Raw genomic sequence first — 26,979 nt, forward strand, 5'->3', positions numbered from 1 at the left:
AATTTTCACTCTCATCTCTCGCAGTTGTCGCCCCGTCCCCGATGCCGCCAGGCTGCCCCGCCGTCGCCGTTCGTGACAGAAGCCGGGACGAATGCCCCCTTTAGTCCCGGTTGGTGCCACCAACCGGGACCAAAGGCCGCCGCTTTCCGCCCTTTGGGCTGCCGAAAAGTGGCCTTTGGTCCCGGTTGGTGGCACCAACCGGGACTAAAGGGGACATTCGTCCCGGTTTCTGTCACGAACCGGGACCAATGCTTCGTCTATATAAGTAGCACTTGTGAAATTCCCCGCCCGACGACGCCGCCAGGCTGCGCCTCGCCGTCGCCCCTGCCTCCGACGCCGTCCCGCGCGACCGCAGACGCCGTCACCGCTCCGTGCCCCCCTGCCTCCTCGCCGCCGACGCCGTGCCCCTCACCATCGCTGTCGCCGCCCCCTGCCGCCTCATCGCCCGTCGCGCCACGCCCCCTCACTGTCGCCGTCTCCGCGCCTCTCACCGTCACCGTCGCCGCGCCCCTCACCGTCGCCCCCGTGTCCTGCCGGCCTCCTCGTCGATCGTCGCCTCGGCCCGTTGCGTAATTTCCTAATTTAGATGTGTAGTTAATTTAGATGCATAATTTAGGATGTAGAGTTAATTGAGTTGTTGTAGTTAATTTAGATGCGTAGTTTAGATCTATAGTTAATTGAATTGTTGTAGTTAATATAGATGTATAGTTTAGATGCAAAAGTTAGAATTTCTTACTGTTCATACATTTTTTTGGTGATATTATTGTTGCATATGCAAAAGTTTGTGTGTTCATATATATGCAAAGAATATGTCAATTTTTTCATAGAATTTTTATGAATTTTTTGTTGTAATTTTGTTCATAGAATTTTTATTTTGTTCATAGATTTTTTATGATTTTTTTCTGTTCTAATTTTGTTCTTAGATTTTTTATGATTTTTTTCTGTTGTAATTTTGTTCATAGAATTTTTATGATTTTTTTTATTCATAGAATTATCTTTGTCAATTTACGTATATGTTCATATTTAGAAGAAAAAGAAGGAGAGAAAAAAGGAAAATAAGAAGAGGAAGAAGGAGAAGAAGAAGAAGAATAAGAAGAAGAGGAGAGGAATAACAGGAGAAATAAATAAGAAGATGAAAAAGAAGAAAAAAATAGAGGAGAAGAAGAAGGAATAGAGTAGAAGTTTGTGTGTTCTTATATACCCCCCTTCTTTTTTTCTTGTTCTACCTCTTCTTATTTTTGTTATCAGGTATGTCGTTGTCGATATACCCCCCCCTCCCCGATAACTTTTAGTAATTAGTACTACTTAGAAAGTGTTTAATGGAATTAGTTAGAACTAGGTAAACTTGTTTATTTTTAGTAAGTACTACATTATTCTATTGATAGTAAGTGCTCAGTAGTTGAACTAGTTGATTTAATAAAACTGGTTTATTTTACTATAGAAGTAGTTTATTTTCAGCAAGAAAATTAATAGAACTAGTTTATTTTTTTAGTTAAAGCAATTATTCCCGCATCGACGTGGACGATGCCTATCCCGCATCCTCGTCGTCGAGTCGGCGGAGGACGACACCTGCTTGACCAGATGGGCCATGTCCGGGACTGGGCTCCGCCAGGGTGGTACTGGGAGGCGCTACCTTCCGAGGGCGTATCTTGGTGAGGAGCCAGCCCGTCGTTGACCCGATCCTTGTTTGGTGGCGGTCGCGTGGGCCAGTGACGGTGCCGAGGCTTCCGGACACCGCGGAGGTGGTACGTCACCGTGTCAGCGAGGAGGACTAGCACATCCGTCGCTACATGGTTGCGTTGGAGGGCAGGTTCGAGAATACCTGGCAGGTTCTTCAGGGATCTCACTGGAGCTATGATCCTGTGATGGTTCCTTCCCATTGAGTGTCCACCGCCCGCGCCGATACCCGTCGGGCGCTACGGTTCTAGCTGTACTGGCGATATGTATGATAGTATTCGACGTGTATTAGTGATAATATTCGATGTACAGACACATGGAGATGATGTAGTTTTTCTTATAATTGAATGCATATGATTAGTTGAATAATGATCTAATTTAGTCTTTGAATTATGAACCTATAGGAAATGTCATCATCGGACGACGGAAGTCTCTCGGGGGAGTGCGACTGGTGCCACGACGATCGAGGTCAGTGCAACAGGCCTCACCTGGACGATGGTCGGCGCTTCGGCATTAAGCTCGAGGAGACCTTCGAAGTTGAAACGGTACGCAACGATGACAAGTGTTTTTTTTCATAATTAAGCATGACTTCAACTATTTCAACGTGTAATTTTCATCTTTTACAATTCGAGTATAGTTTATCCCATGCCATGCAAGACGCTATGACTTGGAGAGGATGGATTTTGAAGGCCATGAAAATTTTGAAACGAAGAAAATTCACCTAAGGACCCATCATGATGTGGATTTTGAAGTAAAGTTGTATAATGCTGAGAGCGTAACCCATTTTGGTTGCAAAAATTGGGAAGCATTTTGCAAATTGTATGGTTTTGATGAAGGTATGCTTGTCACCATGGATCTTGGTGATCCTGAAATCGAGCAAGACAATATGGACATTTGGGTCCTTGTTGATACGCCTCCAGTTCTACCGCTATGTGAGTTTCTTAAACATAGTTAATTATTAACTAATTTATATTGTTCATTTCAAAATAGTTGACAGGTTATTTCCATTGACAACTTATTTTGAAGTATCAAAGAATGTGCAGAAGATGGTAGATAGAACTTACTACACCGATGGCTCTGAGTTAACTTACAAGGAGAAAACTCATCTGGTTGGATTTTGTAATCATCTTGAGAATTACAATATCTACAATCAAATTCCTCAACATTATGGTCAATACGTGCGACTAGTGCACGTGTTGAACTACGGTAACTACTATGGAGATACCCTGGTAAGATTTTTTACTATTACGACATCCGTGCATCTTTTTGCATACTTCTAAAACTAGTACATCATTGCTAACTATGAAGTTATTACTATGTTTTTCAACAGAGAATCCCCAGAGGATTGTGTGCCTCCTTTGATGTATCAGAATGGCGGCAGCCTTCGTGTTTTGAACATATATCCAGGTCATCCTATGAATCTCAACTGTCCATACAAGATTTCTAAAAGAAGTGGAGACATGAAAATCAAAGGATGGAAAAAATATATGGACAATCGTAAGGAGCTTCTTGGAAGCAAAAGGAAGCGAGGCGCAAGAATTGGAGACAGGATGATCTCCATTCTTCATAATGGAGAGTCAGGGTCTATATTGTTTTATGCTATTTTACATTAAGTGTGTTTAGGTCCTACCTGATACTGATGATCATGTGCTAAGAACAATTATGTAGGGTTGGGTTCGATGACTATGAGGATGATGATCGTATGACTTATTATTAATAACGAGTAGAAGTTGTATGATGATGCTTGATTAGTAGGACTTGTTATTATATATGATGATGTATGATGCGAGCATGCATATGAGTTATTATATATCTGCGGGTGATATAAGAGAGAACACTTCTCTCTATTAGCTAGCTAATAACAACCTAAAAATAACCCCCTAAACCCCTAAAACAGCCACTTTTTTTAAAAAAAAAGAAAAACCTCAGCTCCAGCCAGCTGCTAACGCGTGGAAGCCTTTTGATCCCGGTTTATGTCATCAACCGGGACCAAAAGCCCCCCTGCCTGGGCTGCCGGCAGCGGCCACGTGGATGCCCATCTGTCCCGGTTCTGGTTTGAACCGGGACTAAAGGGGGGAGGTATTAGTACCGACCTTTTAGTCCCGGTTCCAGAACCGGGACAAAAGGCCCTTACGAACCGGGACTACAGGCCCTTTTTCTATCAGTGTTAGATGAGAACTATGTATGTACTTTGGTTTTAATGTGATGATGAACTTCTATTAATTTGGACACTTAATTATATATAACGCACGCAGATGAACCGGCAATGGATGTACGCTGACAGACACACCTCCGAGTACATTAAGGGAGTGCATGAGTTTCTCGATGCGGCTGAGGCAAACAAGCAGAATGGTTTTATGTGTTGTCCATGCACTGAATGTGGGAATACGAGGTCTTACTCTAACAGGAAAATCCTTCACTCCCACCTGCTTTACAAGGGTTTCATGCCAAACTATAATGTTTGGACGAGGCACGGAGAAATAGGGGTTATGATGGAAGACGGCGAAGAAGAAGAGTACGATGACAACTATGTGCCCCCTAAATACGATGTTGTTGCAACGGGAGGAGCTGGTAAAGATCAAGAGGAACCAGACAATGTGCCCAATGATGCTGCAACGGGTGAAGCTACTGAAGATCAAGAGGAACCAGACGATGTGCCCGATGATGATGATCTCCGCCGGGACATTGTCGATGCAAGGACGCAATGCGAAAGTCAAAAGGAGAAGCTGAAGTTCGATCGCATGTTAGAGGATCACAAAAAAGGGTTGTACCCCAATTGCGAAGATGGCAACACAAAGCTCAGTACCGTACTGGAATTGCTGCAGTGGAAGGCAGAGAATGCTGTGGCTGACAAAGTATTTGAGAAGCTACTGAAAATATTGAAGAAGAAGCTTCCAAAGGATAACGAATTGCCCGACAGTACATACGTAGCAAAGAAGGTCGTATGCCCTCTAGGATTGGAGGTGGAGAAGATACATGCATGCCCTAATGACTGCATCCTCTACCGCGGTGCATACAAGGATGTGAACGCATGCCCGGTATGCGGTGCATTGCGGTATAAGATCAGACGAGATGACCCTGGTGATGTTGACGGCGAGCCCCCCAGGAAGAGGGTTCCTGCGAAGGTGATGTGGTATGCTCCTATAATACCACGGTTGAAACGTCTGTTCAGAAATGAAGAGCATGCCAAGTTGATGCGATGGCACAGTGAGGACCGGAAGAAGGACGGGAAGTTGAGAGCACCCGCTAATGGGTCGCAGTGGAGAAAAATCGAGAGAAAGCACTGGGATGAGTTTGCAAAGGACCCAAGGAACGTATGGTTTGCTTTAAGCGCGGATGGCATTAATCCTTTCGGGGAGCGGAGCAGCAATCACAGCACCTGCCCCGTGACTCTATGTATGTATAACCTTCCTCCTTAGATGTGCATGAAGCGGAAGTTCATTATGATGCCAGTTCTCATCCAAGGCCCTAAGCAACCCATCAATGACATTGATGTGTACCTAAGGCCATTAGTTGAAGAACTTTTACAGCTGTGGAATGGAAACGGTGTACGTACATGGGATGAGCACAGACAGGAGGAATTTAACCTAAAGGGTTGCTGTTCATGACCATCAATGATTGGCCCGCTCTCAGTAACCTTTCAGGACAGTCAAACAAAGGATACCACGCATGCACGCACTGTTTAGATGACACTGAAAGTATATACCTGGAGAAATGCAGGAAGAATGTGTACCTGGGCGATCGTCGATTTTTTCCGACCAACCATCAATGTCTAAAGAAAGGCAAGCATTTCAAAGGCGAGGCAGATCACCAGAAGAAGCCCGCCATGCGTACCGGTGATCACGTACTTGTTATGGTCAATGATTTACACGTAATCTTTGGAAAGGGTCCCGGCGGACTAGTTGTTCCGAATGACGCTGAGGGACATGCACCCATGTGCAAGAAGAAATCTATATTTTGGGACCTACTCTACTGGAAAGACCTAGAGGTCCGCTCTTAATCGACGTGATGCACGTGACGAAGAACCTTTGCGTGAACTTGCTAGGCTTCTTGGGCATGTATGGGAAGACAAAAGATACAACTGAGGCACGGGAGGACCTGCAACGTTTGCACGAAACAGACGGCATGCCTCCGAAGCAGTATAAAGGTCCTGCCAGCTACGCTCTTACGAAAGAAGAGAAAGAAATCTTCTTTGAATGCCTGCTCATTATGAAGGTCACGACTGGCTTATCGTCGAATATAAAGGGAATAATAAATATGCCAGAGAAAATGTTTCTGAACCTAAAGTCTCATGACTGCCACGTGATTATGACGCAACTTCTTCCGGTTGCATTGAGGGGGCTTCTACCGAAAAACGTCCGATTAGCCATTTTGAAGCTATGTGCATTCCTCAATGCAATCTCTCAGAACGTGATCGATCCAGAAATCGTACCAAGGCTAAGGAGTGATGTGGCGCAATGTCTTGTCAGTTTCGAGTTGGTGTTCCCACCATCCTTCTTCAATATCATGACGCACGTCCTAGTTCATCTAGTTGACGAGATTGTCATCCTGGGGCCCGTATTTCTACACAATATGTTCCCCTTTGAGAGGTTTATGGGAGTCCTAAAGAAATATGTCCGTAACCGCGCTAGGCCAGAAGGAAGCATCTCCATGGGCCATCAAACAGAGGATGTTATCGGGTTTTGTGTTGACTTCATTCCTGGCCTTAAGAAGATAGGTCTCCCTAAATCGCAGTATGAGGGGAGACTGACTGGAAAAGGCACTCTTGGAAGTGACTCAATAATATGCAGGGACGGATATTCTTGGTCTCAAGCACACTACACAGTTCTACAGAACTCTACCTTGGTGACCCCGTATGTCGATGAACACAAGAATAGCCTACGCTCCAAACACCCGGAGTAGTGCGACGAATGGATTACATGTGAACACATCAGGACTTTCAGCAGTTGGTTGGAAACACGTCTCAGAGGTGACAACACTGTTTGTGATGAGCTGTATTGTCCAGGGGACCATCTTTGACTGTAATGACTTACAAAGGATACGAGATAAATGGGAATACATTTTACACGATCGCCCAAGATCAAAAGAGCACCAACCAAAACAGCGGTGTCCGCTTTGATGCAGCAACCGAGGGCGGAAAGGACACATATTATGGTTACATAGTGGACATATGGGAACTTGACTACGGACATGATTTTAAGGTCCCTTTGTTTAAGTGCAAATGGGTCAATCTGTCAGGAGGCGGGGTACAGGTAGACCCACAGTACGGAATGACAACAGTGGATCTGAAAAATCTTGGGTACACTGACGAACCGTTCGTCCTAGCCAATGATGTGGCACAGGTTATCTATGTGAAGGACATGTCTACCAAAACGAGAAAAAGAAAAGATAAGGAAGCGAATACATCATACAATGAGCCAAAGCTCCACATAGTTCTTTCAGGAAAAAGGGATATCCTGGGAGTGGAGGGAAAGACAGACATGTCTGAAGATTATGAAAAGTTTCATGAAATTCCTCCCTTCAATGTCAAGGCTGGCCCCAAGCATCCTGATAAACGATGAAGATTATCCATGGTTACGGCGCAATAAGCAAATGACACAAGCGAAGAAAAAGTGAAGACTTTCTCCCGCAACTATTATGATGATACCATGCCAACTTTGTATCTAAATAGCAAGTATCGTCGGTGTGAGATACATGTGGCCGTCGGTGTCAGACACTACATCCACGTCCCACAAGTGACGCGGGCTTCGACGCCCACGTCACTTGTGGGACGTGGATGTAGTGTCCGACACGGATGGCCACATGTATCTCACACCTACGATACTTGCTATTTAGGGTTTCCTCTACCGCTCGGCGACCCTCGACGAGCCGAGCGGTAGAGGAAACCCTAAATAGCAAGTATCATCGGTGTGAGATACATGTGGCCGTCGGTGTCGGACACTACATCAACGTCCCATAAGTGACGCGGGCTTCGACGCCCACGTCACTTGTGGGACGTGGATGTAGTGTCCGACACCGACGGCCACATGTATCTCACACTGAGGACCTCCAGCTTGACCACCCTACCGGTGAAGGGGAGACTCGGCTGGGTTCTGCTCTGAAGACTCCATGCCTATGGTGGAAGGAGCTCACCAACCTTCCGAACTGGATGCCTCCGCCTCCTCCTCCTCCTCCTCCGGCGAGTCAGGGCACTCCGCCTCCTCCACCGCCTCCTCCTCCGGCGAGTGACGATCAGGGCACTCGGCCGGCTCCTTCTCCGGCGCGTGGCGGCACTCCGCCTCCTTCTCTGCCTATGCCGGCGCGCCCGAGCAGCCGGCCTCCTTCTCCGCCTCGTCAGCAAGGGCGGAAGAGACCTGCCGCCGCTCCGGCTGCTCCAGCGCGTCGTAGTCCTTCTCCTCCGCCTCGTAAGCAAGTAAAGAAGAAAACCGCTTCGTCTGCTGTGTCGGTGTCTAGCAGTACAGCCAGAGGCGGGAGGACATACAGATTCGGTCCTTCTCTGAAGACTCCAGAGAAGTTACCATACGAGAGGACCCCAGAGGAGAACGTGAGATCGTGCGAGAAGAAGTGAGGAACTTCTTTGAAGTGGTGAAAGCAAAGAAACATCCACCTCCGGAGGAGAACGTAGATCCGGTGAAAGTGAAGCGCACTCTGGCTGCCCTGACAAAACCACCCAAGTCTCCGCCGAAAGGAAACTATGAGCGCATTATTGGAAAGGAATTTGCCGAAGTGGAGCGGTCTGGAAGTACTGTCAGTGATCAAAGGCTGAAAGAACGACGAGCTGGGAAACAAATTGCCCAGCTCGGCAAACAAGCGAAGCAATCGTGCCCCCCGCTCAAGGTGCCTAGCGACATCGTTGCTAATGATCCGAGGATGGTGCCCGGTTATAGCAATCTTGGAGATTACCTGCCCGACGATGTACATTATGATTTCATGGAGGTGCAGATACAAAGATACGAGTACGGGAAGCCTCTCGTCAAAGATGAAAGATCTCTATCAACGATGATGCGAAGATTGCATGATTGGTACTTGAAAATCTGCAGAGAGTCTGGGGGGCGGCGTACTTTGTATGTGAGAGTTAAAAAGGAGCATGACCTCATTGGAATTGAACTGTTGCCTGTTCCATTTGAGGAGTTCTTTCAGTTTTTCAATCAATTGGCCCTCGATAAAGCAACAGTCACCTGCTACTGTCTGTAAGTAGAACTACTTCTGTCATTAAGTCTCTCTATATAGCTCAACTCTTTCATTGCATGTATTTATAATTATCCTCACTATATTATGCAGATTGAAGATCGTCGAATTGAAGAAAAGACAAATCGGTGATATTGGGTTCATTAACACAAATCTCATAGATGCAACTCAGGTTAAATTTCATGCCGCAGATACCGAGGCCAACTTGCTACGATCGTTGGTAATAAATGAAAACAAAGATATAATACTCTTTCCTTACAACTTGTAGTGAGTGTTACTGTCTTGTGCATATTCAGTTTCCCTTATATATTAGTCAAGGTTATAGTAATGTAATTGATGAGTTATGCATGCGTGTGTAGTTTCCACTATATTCTCCTAGAGATTAAGCTTGAGCAGGGACTAGTAACCGTCTTAGACTCAAGACGAAAAGATCCCCAGGACTATGCGGACATGACTCAAATGCTCGAGAAGTAAGTTAAATCAATCATTATCCACCATATCAGCAACATTGTTCATTTCCTGATATATCAAGTAATTGTTTTCTTTGTCTCACGGGGTTTGGAGAAAATTCACCAAAAAAGCTCCGGGACTCCCGAAGAAGCTGCAATTTAGACAGCCAAAAGTAAGTACTATAGTAGCATGTTTCGCGCATCTCCTAGTGATTCAAGCGCTAGTTTCATCAATACCATTTGGCATTCTTGCTTATCAGTTTGATTGAGCTCTATTTCTTGTAAAGTGGTTGTGGCAAGAACAAGGGAATGATTTCTGTGGATACTACGTTTGCGAGTCCATCCGCCACATGACTTGTGAGCGGGGCTACTCTGACGAACAATATGAAGTGCGTAAATAACAACATTCACAATTTTATTTTATTACCATCATTTGTGTTGAGTTTCATTCATTCATATATATATGTATTGACCCCCTTCTGAAAATTAGATGTTTCGGAAGCGGGATGAACTCCTAGCACCAGCTCGCATGCGAGCAATTCAAGAGGAATTAGCGGCATTCTTTCTTGACCATGTGATCGCTGAAGACGGAGAATACTATGTGGACCATGAGTCCGTATGTTAGGAGATTATATTTGTAAGAGATAATTATTGTTTATATGTAGCCGGTAGTGTCGGATAGATATACGAGAACTTGTTGTTCGACCAATCTCTCGGAGAAGGAGAGGTGGTCGATATCACTTCTCTCTGTATGCATATATGTTCATGACGATCTTATGTTTCCGTCGTTTTCTTACTAGCTAGCTAGCGTGTCTAGTCCTCTCTATACGTATGTATAGTACGTAGCGTCGACCAAGAACGGACATAAGAGAGGACACTTCTCTCTATTAATTATAGCTAGCTAACACAATATATGAAACACCTAAATTAACCCCTCAAAACCCCCAAACCCCCCCCCATTTCAAAAAAACAAAAACCCCAGCCACAGAAATGCTGACGCGTGGATGCCTATTCACTACTAGGGAAAACCCTAGCAGTAGCACTGGTTTTGTGCACACTAGTAGCGCGGGTAGGCGCGCTACTAATAAGGCGCTACAGCTATTGCTTAGCAGTAACGTGTGCCGCACGTGCTACTGCTAGGACAAATAGCTACAGCGCTTGTTCACTCCCACGCTACTGCTAATGTAACTACTGCCAGCGTGTTTTCTTTCCATCGCTACTAGTATTGTTTTTTTAGTGTATTTATGCGCCATAATACAAATATTGGTACAATACCAGTTATGAGGTTTACATCATTATGTCCATAACAGTGTGTCAAATGAAGGTGGATTAGGTTCAAGTGGAGGCAATATGTGGTGCATGTCAAAAGTATACTACTAATCCAAACTTGATCTAGTTTGGACTAGTAGTACTTTTGATATGCACCACATGTTGCCTCCACTTGAATCTAATCCGCCAGCACAAGCTATTTAATCATCATCATAATCATTAGCACCAACAATATTTATTTAATCACCACTAACACTAGCTAATAATAATCATCAGTCATTACCACCAACACTAGCTATTTTATCATCATAGTAATAGTGTAGCACATCATCATCCTCAAACTCATTTCTAGCTAATCACTCCTGCTGCTCTCTCTTAGGTAAAACAACATAAAACATGTGTAGCTCTCCTCCTTGATCAAGTTGGAGCATGCAGATGAACTTGTCTCCTAATTTTGGGTAGCACATCTGTTTGCTGCCCCCTAGTACTTGTCTGCGCTCCCCCATCACATATCTGGTCCAGTCTTGCACTATTAAGCATTCATCGCTGATCTTGAATGCACTAAAGTAACATGTAGGATATCTTGGCCGTAAGCTATACTCATGGTACCTTTAGTCTTGATCCCATAAGGCACAACATTCATCGGGAGTCCCTGTTGAAGAACATCGTATGGTGACATACCTAGCAATGAAGTTTAGCTTCACAAATAATGTATGGAAAAGATGCATTGAGGACAAATAGTAAAAATCTTACCATCCTTCCTAAATAGATGTGACCGTAGTTCATGACGAACACTATTGGTCGCACGTTTTCAGTACTAAGATTTCTAAGTCCAGGAAGAAAATTTGTCTTGACGGTATCAAGATCCTCAAGCCATGAAACATAATGACTTAGCTCCTCGCAGTTTAGTTCAGCCCCAGGACAGTAGTAGGTCCTGTCTACCAAGCGTTGGACATGTTTGCTTGCACCGAAATAAGCTGACAATACAAATTAGTTGTCAACTATTTTTTAATAAACAATATCAAAGACATAAATATGCTTGAGAAACTTACATTTTGGTGTAACTGGAGGCGTCTGCACATCAACCCAGATGTCGGTATTACCGTCAATATCATCTTTCAGATGAATATCAAAGGTTACCATATCAAGCTGAAATGCATAAGTCTTGCATAGTGCTCGCCATGTTTTGCATCCAAAATAGGTGTAGTCGTCTGAATTCTATAATTTTGCGTGGAAAATATAACCATGCTCGGTCTTCAAATAAACTTTATTTATGACTGAAACCTATCTTATCCAATACAAAAACTCTTGCATGGCAGGGGATACGCTAGTAGAATAGTAAAAAAAATAAGTTGAAGCAAATGAAGCAGATGTCATGCCTAATTATGAAAAAAGACTTGTCGTTGTGACTTACTATATCCACTTCGAAGTTCTCGTCCAGCTTGATGCTGAAGCGCCTATCATCATCTAGGAAGATTCCGTTGCATAGGCCGTGCTCATCTTCGCAATATTTGCAAATACCGAAATCCTTTTTGTCGTCAGACATTTCCTATGTTCATAGTTAAAACATTAATTGAAAATCAATAAAAGACAACTACCAGGATACTCAACACACAAATCCGGGGCACTCGATATTTCCTACATATTCTGGCAAAAGTCATGCCAAAATTCACGGAAAAATCTGGCATGACCTTTGCTAAAATAGGATATATCGAGCGCCTGAAATTTGCCGGAACGGAAATGAATCAACACTCCGGCAAAACATAGGCCACTCGGAGGTGTAACCTGCAAACATGACCGTCCACTTGGATATTGAGCAACACAAGATATACATTTCAAAATATCTTATAAGACTCAAATTAGCATGCATTCAATAAGCAAAAGTAAATCATCTCATGCATCCATACGTCGTCGAATATTATAACTAATACATCCCGAATAATGTCATACATATAACATCACCAGTACAACTAAAACCCTAGCACACGACGGGTATCGGCGCGGGCGGTGGACACGCACACAGAAGGAACCATCACGGGATCATAGCTCCAGTGAGATCCCTGGAGAACCTGCCAGGTATTGGAGAACCTGTGCTCCAACACAAACAAGTAGCGACGGACGTGCGCGTCCTCCTCACTAACACGGTGACGCACCACCTCCGCGGAGTCCTCGAGCCTCTGGACCGTCACTGGCCCACGCGACCGCCACCAAAGAAGGTTCGGGTCAACGAGAGGCTGGCTCCTCACCAACCTGCGCCCCCCGGTAGGTAGCGCCGCCCAGTACCACCCCCGCGGAGCCCAGTCCCGGACATGGCCCATCTGGTCAAGCAGGTGTCGTCCTCCGTCGACTCGACGACGAGGATGCGGGATAGGCATCGTCCACGTTGATGCGGGAAAATTGCTTTAACTAAAAAATAGCAACAAGTTCTTACTAACTAGTTCTATTAATTCAACTAGTTCTTACTAAAAATAAACTTACTATAAATAAAAATATTCTAGTACCTAATTAGTACCTAGTTCTTACTAACTAATTAGTACCTAAGAACTACTGCCCTAATTACCATCTAATTTGATGAACCTATAGGGGTGGAAAGTGGTAGCGGATATTCCAATTATCCAACTATAAAGTGAAATAAGTGGTCAAATTTTACTCGTTTTATGATTCATCTTAGAAATTTGATTCGTTTCCACCCTTACATGAACCCTAACTCATTTAAGCCGCATCCGCATCCGATTCGTTTCCACCCTAACTAATTTGATGGAGGTAGAAACCCTAGGCAGAGGTAGGGGAGAGGGAGGAGCAGGCATGCTCACCTCGGGTGCCTGCGATGAGGGAGGGACAGGCGGCGTCGAGGTCGTGGTCGGGGCTCCGGGGCGGCGTTGAGGTCGGGGTCGGGGGCGGCGTCCCAGGCGGCGTTGAGGTCGGGGGCGGGCCGGCGTTGAATATGGGGTCGGCGGCGGCGTGGGGAGAGCGCGCGGCGGCCGAGGGGCGATGGCGGCGGCGAAAGTGGAGTTGATTTGGGGGATGAAGTGGCCGTGGGGAAGGACGAACCGTGTGGTTAAGTCAGAAGTACCAGTAGCGCGGTCCAGAAAGGGCGCTACTGCTACGTTAGCTACAGCGCGTTCTGGAATACACGCTGCAGCTAAGGAGATTAGCAGTAGCGCTGGGCCATTATACGCGCTACTGCTAGGTTGGGCTAGCCATGTGTGCCCAGTTCAAATGTAGCAGCAGCGCTTTTCGCTAGTACGCGCTACTGCTAAAGTCATAGTAGTAGCGCGGTTTATTTACGCGCGCTGCTACTAAGTAGCAGCAGCGCTTGATTTTGTACAGCGCTACTGGTAAATTTCTGTGTATAGGCTTTTCCCTAGTAGTGATTGGTCCCGGTTGGTGCCACCAACCGGGACCAAAGGCCCTCCTGCCTGGGCTCCGCGCACAGGACACGTGGAGGCCCATCTGTCCCGGTTCTGGATTGAACCGGGACTAAAGGGACAGGGCATTAGTACTGACCCTTTAGTCTTGGTTCAGGAACCGGGACAAAAGGCCCTTACGAACCGGGACAATAGGCCCTTTTTCTACTAGTGTTATGGCATTTCCATAGCCATTCCGAGATATATTGCCATGCAACTTTCCACCATCTAGTTCATCATGACACACTTCATCATTGTCATATTGCATATCCCGGCACACCGCCGGATGCATTCACATAGAGTCATATTTTGTTCTAAGTATCGAGTTGTAATTGTTGAGTTATAAGAAAAATAAAAGTGTGATGATCATCATTATTATAGCATTGTCCTAGTGAGGAAAGAATGATGGATACTATGATTCCCCCATAAGTCAGGATGAGACTCCGGATGAAAAAAAAGAGGCCATAAAAAAGAGAGAAAAGGCCCCAAAAAATGATCAGAGAAAAAGAGAGATGGGACAATGTTACTATCCTTTTACCACACTTGTTCTTCAAAGTAGCACCATGATCTTCATAGTAGAGAGTCTCTCATGTTATCACTTTCATATACTAGTGGGAATTTTTCATTATAGAACTTGGCTTGTATATTCCAATGATGGGCTTCCTCAAATTTCCCTAGGTCTTCATGAGCAAGCAAGTTGGATGCACACCCACTTAGTTTCTTTTTGAGCTTTCATATACATATAGCTCTAGTGCATCCGTTGTGTGGCAATCCCTACTCACTCACATTGATATCTATTGAAGGGCATCTCCATAGCCCGTTGATACGCCTAGTTGATGTGAGACTATCTTCTCCTTTTTGTCTTCTCCACAACCCTCATTCTATTCCACCTATAGTGCTATATCCATGGCTCACGCTCATGTATTGCATGATGATTGAAAAAGTTTTGAAAAAGTTAGAGAAGGAAACAATTGCTTGGCTTGTCATCGGGGTTGTGCATGATTTAAATACTTTGTGTGGGGAAGATGAAGCATAGCCAGACTATATGATTTTGTAGTGATAACTTTCTTTGGCCATGTTATTTTGAGAAGACATAATTGCTTTGTTAGTATGCATGAAGTATTATTATTTTCTATGTCAATATAAAATTTTATCTTGAATCTTTCTAATCTGAATATTCATACCACAATTAAGAAGATTTGCTTGGAAATTATGCCAAGTAGCACTCCGCATCAAAAATTCTCTTTTTATCATTTACCAACTCGAGGACGAGCAGGAATTAAGCTTGGGGATGCCTGATACGTCTCCAACGTATCTATATTTTTTTATTGCTCCATGCTATATTATCTACTATTTTGGACTATATTGGGCTTTATTTTCCACTTTTATATTATTTTTGGGACTAACCTATTAACCGGAGGCCCAGCCCAGAATTGATGTTTTTGCCTATTTCAGTGTTTCGGATAAACGGAATATCAAACGGAGTCCAAAGGGAATAAAATCTTCAGAAACGTGATTTTCTCACCAAACATGATCCAAGAGACTTGGACCGTACTTCAAGGGATCAAAGAGGTGGTCACGAGGGTGGGGGCGCCCCCCCTAGGGCACGCCCCCTGCCTCGTGGGCCCCTCGATGCTCCACCAACCTACTCCTTGCTCCTATATATACACACGTACCCCCAAATGATCAGAACAGGAGCCAAAAACCTAATTCCACCGCCGCAACTTTCTGTATCCACGAGATCCCATCTTGGGGCCTGTTCTGGCACTACTAGGAAAAGGCCTACTAATGGCGCACCAGTTTTGCCTACTAATGGCGCATCACTGGTGCGCCATTAGTATCACGCCACTAGTATTTATTACTAATGGCGCACCACTGGTGCGCCATTAGTATCTGGTATACTAATGGCGCACCACCCAGTGCGCCATTAGTATATAACACCATGCGCCATTAGTATGCCTCCCAAGGGCCATATTTAACCATGTGCTTTGGCACACTAATGGCGCACTGCGGATGGATGCGCCATTAGTATACTTGGCAAACTAATGGCGCACTCTTTGGTGATGCGCCATTAGTATAGTTTGGCATACTAATGGCGCACTCTGTAGTGATGCGCCATTAGTATGAATATTAGGTTTTATTTTTTTTACTTTTCTGATTTTTGCACAGGTTACAAAATTTATTATTTGACAGAATATAGACAGTAGCACATAGCAACAACAGATTCATCGAATACAATAGAAGATTAGTCTTCGAATACAATTCATCATATTAGTCTCCGAATTCAAAAGACCGAACAAAGATAGAAAATTACAAGTCTCGAGACCGCGAGTATCGAGTTTGTCTTCACATTACAAGTCGATATCGATCATCTAAACTGCCATCACATAGAAGAGAGCTGCGGTCATCACGATGAGCATCATCGCGATGAAACTGGTCTTCATCCGGTTCCTCCAACGCCCCCTCCTCTCTCCCGCTAGATAGCGGGCGTATCTAGATTCCGCCTCCGCCCTAGTGGTGTACCCTTTGTAACTGTTACCGCTGAAACGGTGAACCTGTCTCCGACACTCCTCCAAGTCGTCGTAGACTCCGGGAACCTTACCCTTGTACACGACATACGACGACATCTCTTTGCACAAGCCAAACAAAATACAATACATACATAAGCAATATATAATTATGCAACAAAAGGATTGGAAGAGAAAAGCAAGACATTAATAGCATGATTCATGGTCCTACTAATAAATAGCATCAATTACATCTAAGTTGATCGACTGTCCAAGCCAAAGAGACATACCATTCATTAAAGTTTAATTACAACATGAGCCAATCAATGTTTCAGAACTACACATCACTATGTTCGACTCGACTCATGGACAGGAGCGTGGATGAAGCCGCCGTCTGTCGTGTTGTCATGAAATCGCGGGCGTTGTCAGCCTGCATTTGTAGCATTCCGTCTATCTCAATGTTGGACGGTTGATATCTCAGGAAGAACTGCCCCGAGGTATGAAGGACATCTTGATGGATGATGTCCGCAAACTCCGACTGGATGCGAAAGAATTCTTGTCTGATGTCCGCGTCCTGGATTGCCGACAAGCTCGCGGCCCAATATTTGAGATTATTTGGTAGCAGAAGGTGATGATGGCCCCTTACGATTGCCTGCATGTGATGGAGGGCGTAGTAGGCATCCTTCTGACCGCCAGGCGGCTGCTTGACGCAGTAGAACGTCGTATTGTGGGCAAACACGTGCTTGCCGTACTTACGAACTGCCCTGGTGAATGTGCCTCTAGATTTGGCGTAGCCGGGGAGAACATCATCAAGAACTTTCTTGATATTTGTGTAGTCTATCTTGGAGTTATGGTTCGGGTCGAAATACGTGGCCATGGAATATTTCGGGCTTAAGAGGATGAGTGTGCAATGTGTGCACAGAACACGGAATGTTAGAAAAAAAGAACGATCAAAATCTAAGAAATCATATGTTACGGGGCGGTTAAGGGATGACTTACTCAGGAAAGTAAGCCACAAGGAAGTTATCCTTATCTGGGTTTGCAAGAATGACGTCTTTGAGGTGTGAACTCGCGACTTGGCGGTCCCCAGCGCTGCTCAAGAGCTTGGCACGCATGTAGAAGGGGTCGACGATCACGATGTCCGGGGGCTTGTCTCTAATGATCCGCATCTCCATACTCAGTGAAAACAGCCGAACGAAGGTGTAGTGCAGCGGATGAAGGTTGAACATAGCAAAGATGTCATCAAACCGCAGGACGAGCGTACCCCCGATGGCGCCATCCACAAATCCCTTGCCCTCTGGCACCTTGGCCACGAAAACCGGGTATGCCACATCATTCTCGCTGAGACGCCGCTTCTCCAAAGAAAGAACACTGTCGTGCAGACTCCGCATAGCACCAGTTGCAGCATTGAGCATATTTGTCGGTAGCATCGCCCTACCCGCCACATGCACCCTCCTCGAGATATCCTTAGGTGAAGGTGGCCCGTCCTGAGCACGGGTCGTACTCGGTGCTGGCTGGCTCGCACCGCGCCCTTTTTAGTCTGCCGTTTCCGGCCCTTCTTCTTGATCTGCTGTAATGGGACCGAGTTCTGCTCACAGACCGCCTTCTTGAGCGTGTTGGGGCTGATAATATTTGGCACCTCCGCTATCTGAGGCTCGATGAAGGCGGCAGCTGGAGGCGTCTCCTGAGAACTGAACGCCAGACGACGCCTGTTGCAATTGGGTTTCTCCGCCGTACCAGCTAGATCGCGGTCGTCTTGTTTGGGTTCTTGAGAAGGAGGCCCGTACAACTCGTCACCGTACCCATGTTCGGCAAAGTACTTATCGATGTTGGTAAATGTACCATCGTCGTTGTCGTCGTCATCCGGATCCTGTGCCATATGCATGTCCGGATCCTGTGCCATAGGGATGTCCGGCATGTCCGGTAGCGTTGCGGCGTTCTTGCCATGGCTTGGCGCCGGCACGACTGGCGGTCTTGTCTGTGGGGTGGTGTCCCCCGCCCCCAAACGAATCTGGCTCTTCGGCCAAAGCAGGGGCCAGCTTACGCAGGCGCTGAGGGTCATCTCATCTTCTTCGTCGGCCCCAGCGGGTCGAATCGGAGGTAACAGCTCGTCGCAGCCTGGCAGCACCCGAACCACTTCAACCCTATACATTGTGGGTGGCATCGGATTACCATGGAACACGGGGTTGCCCGGTTGAACGATTCTTCTCTTGGCGACATCGACCAACTCGCTGCCCATGAAGTGCAGGAGAGTGCAAGGAACGTTGGCGGCGCCCTGCGAAAACATGTAGGGCGTCAGGGATGCCTAGTCAAAGGCAAGGAGATGAGGTCCTCGGCCGAGAGGCTTAGTTACCGTGATGCTGTCGAGCTCGGCTAATGTCGAGGCACCGCCAACAGCGGGCGTGCAACTGACGGAGGGGCCGCTTGCTGGCGAGGTGCCGGCCGGCGTACACCCGGGTGCATTAAGCTCCAATGCCACTGTCGGAGACACCAATACCGCCGCCGCCGGAGACACCAATGGCGCCGATGCCGTAGACACCAATACCGCCGCCACCGGAGACACCAATGGCGCCGCCTGCGCGTTGTGCGAGTTGCTGGCCGTGAAGCTGGGAATCGGGGGCGGCCCCTGTTGGCCACCTGCAATCAAGGTAGGCATAATGCCGGTGAGCGTCGATCCCAGTTGTTGTTGCACTTGCTCTTGGACCATCTCCGAAATCCGTGCCACTTGCGCCTTGAGTGCTTCAACCTCGCGCGACTGGCTTTCCGAGCTGGTCTCTCCTTTCGCCCACCAGCGGCATAGTATGACGACCATTTTGTGGACAAGCCTTTGTCGGCCACACGACCAGCTGATGTCGGCTTATTGAGCTTATCCCTGTTTTTCATTACGTTCAACGCCCTATTCAAAGGGGTGTCGAAAGGGGAGCTCTGAGACAACCCCGCGCTACTGCTTTCTTTGTCCTGCGGAAGGAACGTGAACCATTTAGAAATATTGGGGATTAATTAGAATGCAACCATATGGAGCTAATTACGCGGGGGTGTATTCCTTACCAGAACAAGCTCAAGCTCCTTGGTCTTCGGATCCGTGGTAAGCTCCTTTGTTACTGGGTCCTCCTTGTACCGGGCCCTGAGAAAGTTCCTGGTCTGCTTGTCACTGTATTTCTCGAAGTGGGGCGGTAGGCCTTGCTCGGCACACTCTGCGTCCTCCTTGTCCCATATAGGCTCCGCCACTCTGTAACCGCCAGGACCGAGTTGGTGGACCCCTATGTTCAACTGCCGCATTTCTTTCCCCCACTGACTTGATTCGGAGGTTGCGGGGCTATTGCACTTGATCTTGAACTCCTTGTAGTCATCTTCTCTAATCAAAGGATATTTCGCCTTGATCTTCTCATAACTATCGCCTTTGTCAATCATTGCCTTCACCGTGCTTTTCCAAGTAGACAGGGTCGTGCTCATCGTCGTGAGGGCGGCACCGTTCACTTTATTACCCGAGAGGCGTGTGTTTGCGAACTCAGCGGGGAACTTGTATCGTTCGTGCAGCTTCATGAAGAGGAGGCTGCGCAAATTCCCTCGGTCCTTATGCCTTAGGTTCTCGGTGTTGATCGAGGCGGTGCTCTGGAGAATGCACCCGAGCTGAATCGAGTACCCCTTGACTACGTGTTTGGGCGCCGTTGGATGCCCGTCGGAGTTCACTTCAGTAAATTCCTCCCTGACGGTGCCGAGCACGTTCGGGTGCCGGTCCTTCCATTGCCTCTTCGGTTGGCTGCCATCTGTGTGTGCGCCGCCATCATCAGTGGTGGCATCCGCGGCGCCATCATCAGTGGTGTCATCCCCAACGCCACTAGGGGTTGTGTAGTCAGGATCGGTGTCTTCCGTGGCGTCCTCATAGCGGTGAGGTTCTTCCTCCAACTCCTGGGACAGCTCCCAGAATTGCTTGCCGCCCGAACCGCCGGCCTCATCGTTGTGGGCCATGTTTTGCTGTAAATAGGAAAAAAGTTTGGTCAAAAAGTTGGTTATTGTCAAGGAACAAGATCATGGTCTCATCATTTAGGGTTTGTCGACGCCGAGGCACCCTAAAAGCCTAAGCGTACATCATTTAGGTTCTCATCGACACCGAGGCACCCTATAGAAGCCAAGTTAAGTTTTCATCATTTAGGGTTTATCGATGCCGAGGCACCCTAGGTTGGGCCTAATCACTTGGCACTAATGGCTTGGCTCTATTGCCACCTATGTTGGGTTTATCATATAGGGTTTATCGATGCTAAGGAGAATTCTAAGTTGGGCCTAATCACTTGGCTCTATTGCCACCTATGGTTTAATGCAGCAAGAATGGCGGGCAGTTGATCCTACTTAACTAAGTACTAAGATACCCCGGACCATGCATTAGTCGCAAGTACCCCATATGTCCTATTTTTAGCAAAGTCATGCTAAAATTCACGGAAAATTTCAGCATGACCTTTGCTGAAAATAGGACATATGGAGTACCCGAATTTGCCGGAACAGAAGTTAATCGACATTCCGGCAAACTCAAGGGCCTCTCGGGGTACCTGCAAATTCATCACGAGACAATGGTCGGAGACAAAACCTAGCCACAGACCATATGGTCCTCTGCTTTCATATGGAAAAAAATCAGCTCAACTTATGTGAGCTTCCATTCCAGATATAATAGGTCACCAAACAAAAAATCATCCAGATATAATGGTACAGCAAAGAAACAGCTTAATCCATGCCTCAGCTTATGAACAGTCATTACTTCAAATACAGAAGAAGGAACAATTTATTTGTGACATAGTTACAAATGATGACAGAATAAAGCAACACCCTGCACTAGCCTAAAAACAAGTGAAGTTTCACCCATATAAGAACAACTTTATAAAATTAGAGAAGTTGCTAAATTTTTTGTATCCTTCATATACACTGGAGTACAGTGCTTTATAATGTTCCATCATCATTACAGAAAATTGACAATTGTCCATAATAGTTAACTGAAATTTTTGCCTCATAGCTTGGGTGGGTTAAGTACTAGGAGACTTTGTAATGTGCAGTACAGGTGCAGTAACAGGCTTTTGAGTTAAGAAAACATTTATGTTTGATTTTCAGTAAAAAGGCTTAAGAACTCAAACATTGCAAGCACAAAATTACTCCAAGAAATTTACTCCCGCAAGCACAAAATACAATCAAGAAATCCAAGAAACACATGGTCTTGAGGATATTCTTTATGACTGATTATTTTAGTTTTACATGCAGATTTTGACCAAAAAACACATGATCTTTTTAACAGTTTTCAGTTTGGACAGAATACTGAAAACTATAGTTTGGACATAATACACTTTGGTCTTCTAGTTACAAAACAAAACTGACATATTTCTAGATGCCATAATCAGATCAAAATTTCAAACCACACACTTACTTTCAACTATAAACAAAACTGACTTGCTGTTAATGAAACTCATGGTGGAAGTAACTACTAGCAGCATGTCATTATCATGGCAGTCCACTATATATTTTTATGACAATATACATCATTATCAGGGAACATTATGGCCATTTTCTTACATGCTGCTAACTGTACCTAACTGATTTTTTTGACAGTAGCTCAAGTTTTTGATAGTAGCTCCTAATTGTGCCTAACTGAATTTTTTGACAGTAGCTCAAGTTTTTGACAGTAGCTCCTAACTGAATTTTCTGCTTAAAGGGAAGGCTGACTTAAGTGGCAAGATGATACAATTTGCGTAACATAACAATATATGCATCTTAATATAACACCATCTCCTACAGAAATAGTATCCAGATCTACTAGGGGCAAAGTATAACTGATATTGTTTTGCTGACCTCTAGTACAAGGTATAGAAGAGGAGGTAAGAGAAGAAATAGTGACATTTCTCTTAGCAGGAGAATTTTTCTTTCTTCTAGAAACTACAGTAAATTTCTCCTCCTCTTCCACTACAGTATCATGCCAACTTAGACACAGGGAGGCGACATTTCCATTCGATTCATGAATATCTAAACAGTGTTCAGTTTTCTTACTAATTTATTCCCTAGATAATTCCAATTCCTTGAGAACATGAATAAAATCAAAATTATCCAGAGGTATATCAACACCCATCATTGATGCTCTAAACATAATCTCCTTAGCTACTTAATTCCCCAACCCTAGCTACTTAATTCTCCAACCCTTTTCTTGTCCAAAATTCTCCAACCCCTAACCCTAGAACACATCTCAGAAGGAAATCAAGAGGGGGAAGAGGGGGAAGCGGCTCGGGTGCTCACTGGGGAGGTTGAGGGCGACTCGGGGTAGCCAGAGCTAGTCGAGGCGGCGCGAATTCGGCGTCGAGCGGTGGCGATGGTGGCTGAGGAGGAGGAAATTGGCGGGCGTCGAAGGGATGGCTCGAGGGCGTCCGAGCTCGTCTGAGTCCTCGTAGTCGAAGAGGAAGACAACGGCGGTCCTCCTGGGCAGGCCGCGCGGTGTTGGACGGCGAGCACGAGGTTGACGCATGCGGGGCCGCGGGGGGAGGGGGCGCTTGGGCGGGAGGACGTCGAGGGCGTGGGCGCGGGCAGAGGGGGGACGGCGAGGGAGGCGGCGCTCGGCTCGAGGAGGCGCGGGGGCGGCGACGAAGACGGAGGCGCGGGGGCGGCGGCGGCGTGGGGGCGGCGACGGAGATGGAGGCGCGGGGGCGACAGCGTGGGTCGGGGCAGCGGGGGAATTAGCTAGGGGGTGAGGGAGAGGGACGAAGGGGATCTGGCGAGAGGGAGGGAATTAGCTAGGGGGAATCTTACTAATGGCGCACCCGCGGTCGGTGAACCATTAGTAATCTTTTTTTTACATAGCAATGGCGCAGCAGCCAGAGGTGCGCCATTAGTAATCTTTTTTTACATAGCAATGGCGCACCAGGCAGAGGTGCGCCATTAGTAATCTTTTTTTATATATAGCAATGGCGCACCAGCCAGAGGTGCGCCATAAGTAATTTTTTTTGTTGCATGTAATAATTTTTTAGAAAATGAATATGAATATGAAACAGTAATATTTTTTTATAAAAACAGCAATAATTGTTATTTAACAACAATTGTAGTCTACACTTTTTTATTATTATTTTTTTAATGAAGAGGGGAGAGGAGAAGGAGCTCACCGGGGAGCGGGGGAGGGTGCGGGGGGTGCTCGTCGGCGGTGGTGGAGCGGGGGAGGGTGCGGGGGGTCGTCGGCGGCGGTGGTGGAGCGGGGGAGGGTGCGGTGGGTCGTCGGCGGCGGTGGAGCTAGCGGGGGAGGGTGCGAGTGGATCGAGATCAAGATGGAGGGGGAATCGAGATCGAGATGGAGGGGGATCGAGATCGAGTGTTCTCATGAATATTCAATATTTTATCATATTGAATATGAAAAAATATCATCAAATTTGAAGAAATATTCATGAATTCAAAAAGTGCCCATGAAATTTAAAAATATTCATGATATCAAAAAGTGCCCATGAAATACAACCGAGAAATGAAGACTACGATTTAAATACAGTCGATCTTAGCTAGCTATCTGTTCATAATCTTCTTGCCCTTCTTTTTCGCAAATGGAGTTCTTCTGTGGAACGGACGTCCTTTAGGTAGGGTGGTCCTGCTTCTTCTTGTGGTGTATGCTGCTACTTCATCGTCGTCGTCATGTTCGATCTTCGGGTCGCCGTACTTGTCGAAGTCTTGCTCATTGGCTACTCCATCCATTCCGATGATCTTCCTTTTGCCGCTCCTCACGACAGCACGACTGGGCTTTGATGGGTCGGTAATGAAGAAGCATTGGTCCATTTGGGAAGCCAGTACCCATGGCTCATTTTTCGCGGTGACGTTTGCGCCCGCGGTCTTGGATTTGGCTTCGGGTATAACCATGGTGGTGAAATACCGGTCTTCTTTTAGGACGCTCTTGGCCCATCTAACACGGAACATCGGGACCTTCTCTCCAGCGTAGCTCAGCTCCCAGATCTCCTCGATCCTTTCGTAGTATCTGTCCTTGTCGTTACCGGTGTAGGATTCCATCGTTACCCTGGAGTTTTGATAACAATCGCTCTTCATGTCCTTGTCCTTGGTGTAGAATGTGTAGCCGTTGATATCGTACGCCTCATAGGTCATCAGGTTGTGCTCGGCGCCCTGTGACAAGGCGAATATGAGTTGTTCTTCCGCGGAAGAATCCTCATGTAAAGGGTACGACAGAAGCTTCTGCTTGAACCAAGGCGTGAAACATGAGTTGTGCTCTTTGATTATATCTCCGTCCGTCCTCTGTTGGCCTCGGTCACTGTACGTCTTCTCAATAAAGGTTTTGTGCTCTACCACCCAAGTATCGACCACGTCTATGTGTTGTAGCGCGACTAGGTTTGCTCTTTCAAAGTCGGCGAGTCGACCCTCGAAGTCGACATGCATTTCACGGCGACCCTCACGGTGACCCCATCCAGCGAGCCTGCCGAGGTGCATGTTGACGGGCAGACCAACGGGGTTCTCGATGCCTAGATAATTCGTGTAGTAGGAGACGCACTCTTCAGTCAGAAAGCCCCTGGCTATACTTCCCTCTGGATGTGACATGTTGCGAACGTATCCTTTGATGACACCATTCATCCTTTTGAACGGCATCATGCTGTGCAGGAACGTCGGCCCGAGTTGGATGATATCCTCCACGATATGGACCAGCAGATGCACCATAACGTCAAAGAATGTGGGCGGGAAGTACATCTCAAGCTCGCATAGTATCACCATGATCTCTTCCTGTAGCCTTCTGAGTTGCCTCACGCCAACCGACTTTCGAGAGATGACGTCGAAAAAGTTGCATAGGCCAAATAGCGTTTCACGGACGTGCGCGTCCATGATCCCACGGATTGCAACTGGAAGTATCTGCGTCATCAGCACGTGACAGTCGTGAGACTTCATCCCGCTGAACTTCTGCTTCGCTGGGTCTAGCTATCTTCTTATCTTCCCCGGGTAACCATAAGGAAGTTTTACTCCTACGATGCAGGTGAAAAACTGCTCGATCTCCTCCTGACTTAAAGTGAAGCACGCGGGAGGGTAGTCATTTCCGGTCTTCTTGGCCTTTTTGCCTTTGCGACGACTTTCTGTGTCCTGCTTCGCCTCATCATCATCATCATCATCATCATCATCATCATCATCATCATCATTAGCGTGAAGCTCCTGCCTGATGCCCATTGATTTCAAGTCTGCCCTTGCTTTCGGCCCATCTTTGGTCCTCTCTGGCATGTTGAGCAGGGTACCAAGCAAACTCTCGCACACGTTATTTGTGATATGTATGGCATCAAGGCTATGAGGCACACGGTGGATCTTCCAGTACAGCAAGTCCCAGAAAACAGACCTTGTTTTCCATACCTTCAACAGCGGCTCTGGCGCCTTTCGCTTCTTTCCTAGCTCTGGCGCCTTTTGCTTCTTTCCCGGCAGTGGGCAATCTTTCCAATTTTTCAACAGCCCGTCTATTTCCTCGCTGCTCCTCGTACGTGGGCGTCTTCGGAGTTCGGTTTCACCATCGAACAGATCCTTGCTTTTCCTCCACGGGTCATCGTCGCGAAGCCACCTTTGATGTCCCATCAACACGATTTTCGAAGACCCGGGATCTTTATCTAGCTGGCGATACGTTGTGTCATCCATGCACCTTACGCATCCAGAAAATCCGTGGACCACCTGCCCCGCGAGATATCCGTAACCGAGATAGTCGTGCACCGTCGTGAGTAGTGCGGCTCTCATAGGGAAATATTCTTTCTCTGCGGTGTCCCACGTATTGGCTGGCGTTTTCCACAGCGTGTTTAGCTCCTCTTTCAGCAGCCCCAGATACAGATTGATGTCATTCCCTGGTTGTTTCGGCCCTTCAATTAGCATACTCATGTGAATGTACTTCCTCTTCATGCACAACCAGGGGGGAAGGTTGTACATCCACACAAACACAGGCCAGGTGCTATGTGTGCTTCTCTGGCCGCCAAACGGATTGACTCCATCGGTGCTCACGCCCAGCATGATGTTCCTTGGATCCTTCCCAAATTTTGGGTGTTCGAAGTTCAACGCTTGCCACTAGCTCCCATCCTTAGGGTGACTCAGCATCTTGTCTTTTTTATTTATCTCCGGATCATTTGCGTCATCTTCTCGCTTCTTCTCCTCCCTATCCGCATGCCAACGCAGGAGCTTTGCTACCTTACGGTCCGCGAAACACCGCTGCAGACGAGGAGTGATCGGAAGGTACCACACCACTTTTCGAGGAGCTTTCTTCCTCTTCTTGTATCGAGTGACGCCACACACCGGACATATGGTAGACTCCGCATGCTCGCCCCGATAAATGATGCAATTGTTCATGCACACATGGTATTTCACATGCGGTAAATCTAGAGGACACACGACTTTCTTCGCCTCCTCGAAACTGGTCGGGCACTTGTTCCCCTTGGGAAGACGTTCGTGCCAGAATGACATGTTCTCGTCGAAGCATGCGTCGGTCATTTTGTGTTTTACCTTCATCTCCAAAGCCAT

General features: G+C 46.6%; 1 pseudogene; it reads right to left on the bottom strand.

Annotated features, from left to right (window-relative positions):
* Positions 1–257: 257 nt before the first annotated feature.
* Positions 258–26,979, bottom strand: LOC147983721 (uncharacterized; annotated as a pseudogene).

This window comes from Triticum urartu, chromosome 2A (genome assembly GCF_056163025.1).
Source record: "Triticum urartu cultivar PI428250 chromosome 2A, HENAU_Tu73, whole genome shotgun sequence".
In the NCBI taxonomy this organism is placed as follows: domain Eukaryota; kingdom Viridiplantae; phylum Streptophyta; class Magnoliopsida; order Poales; family Poaceae; genus Triticum; species Triticum urartu.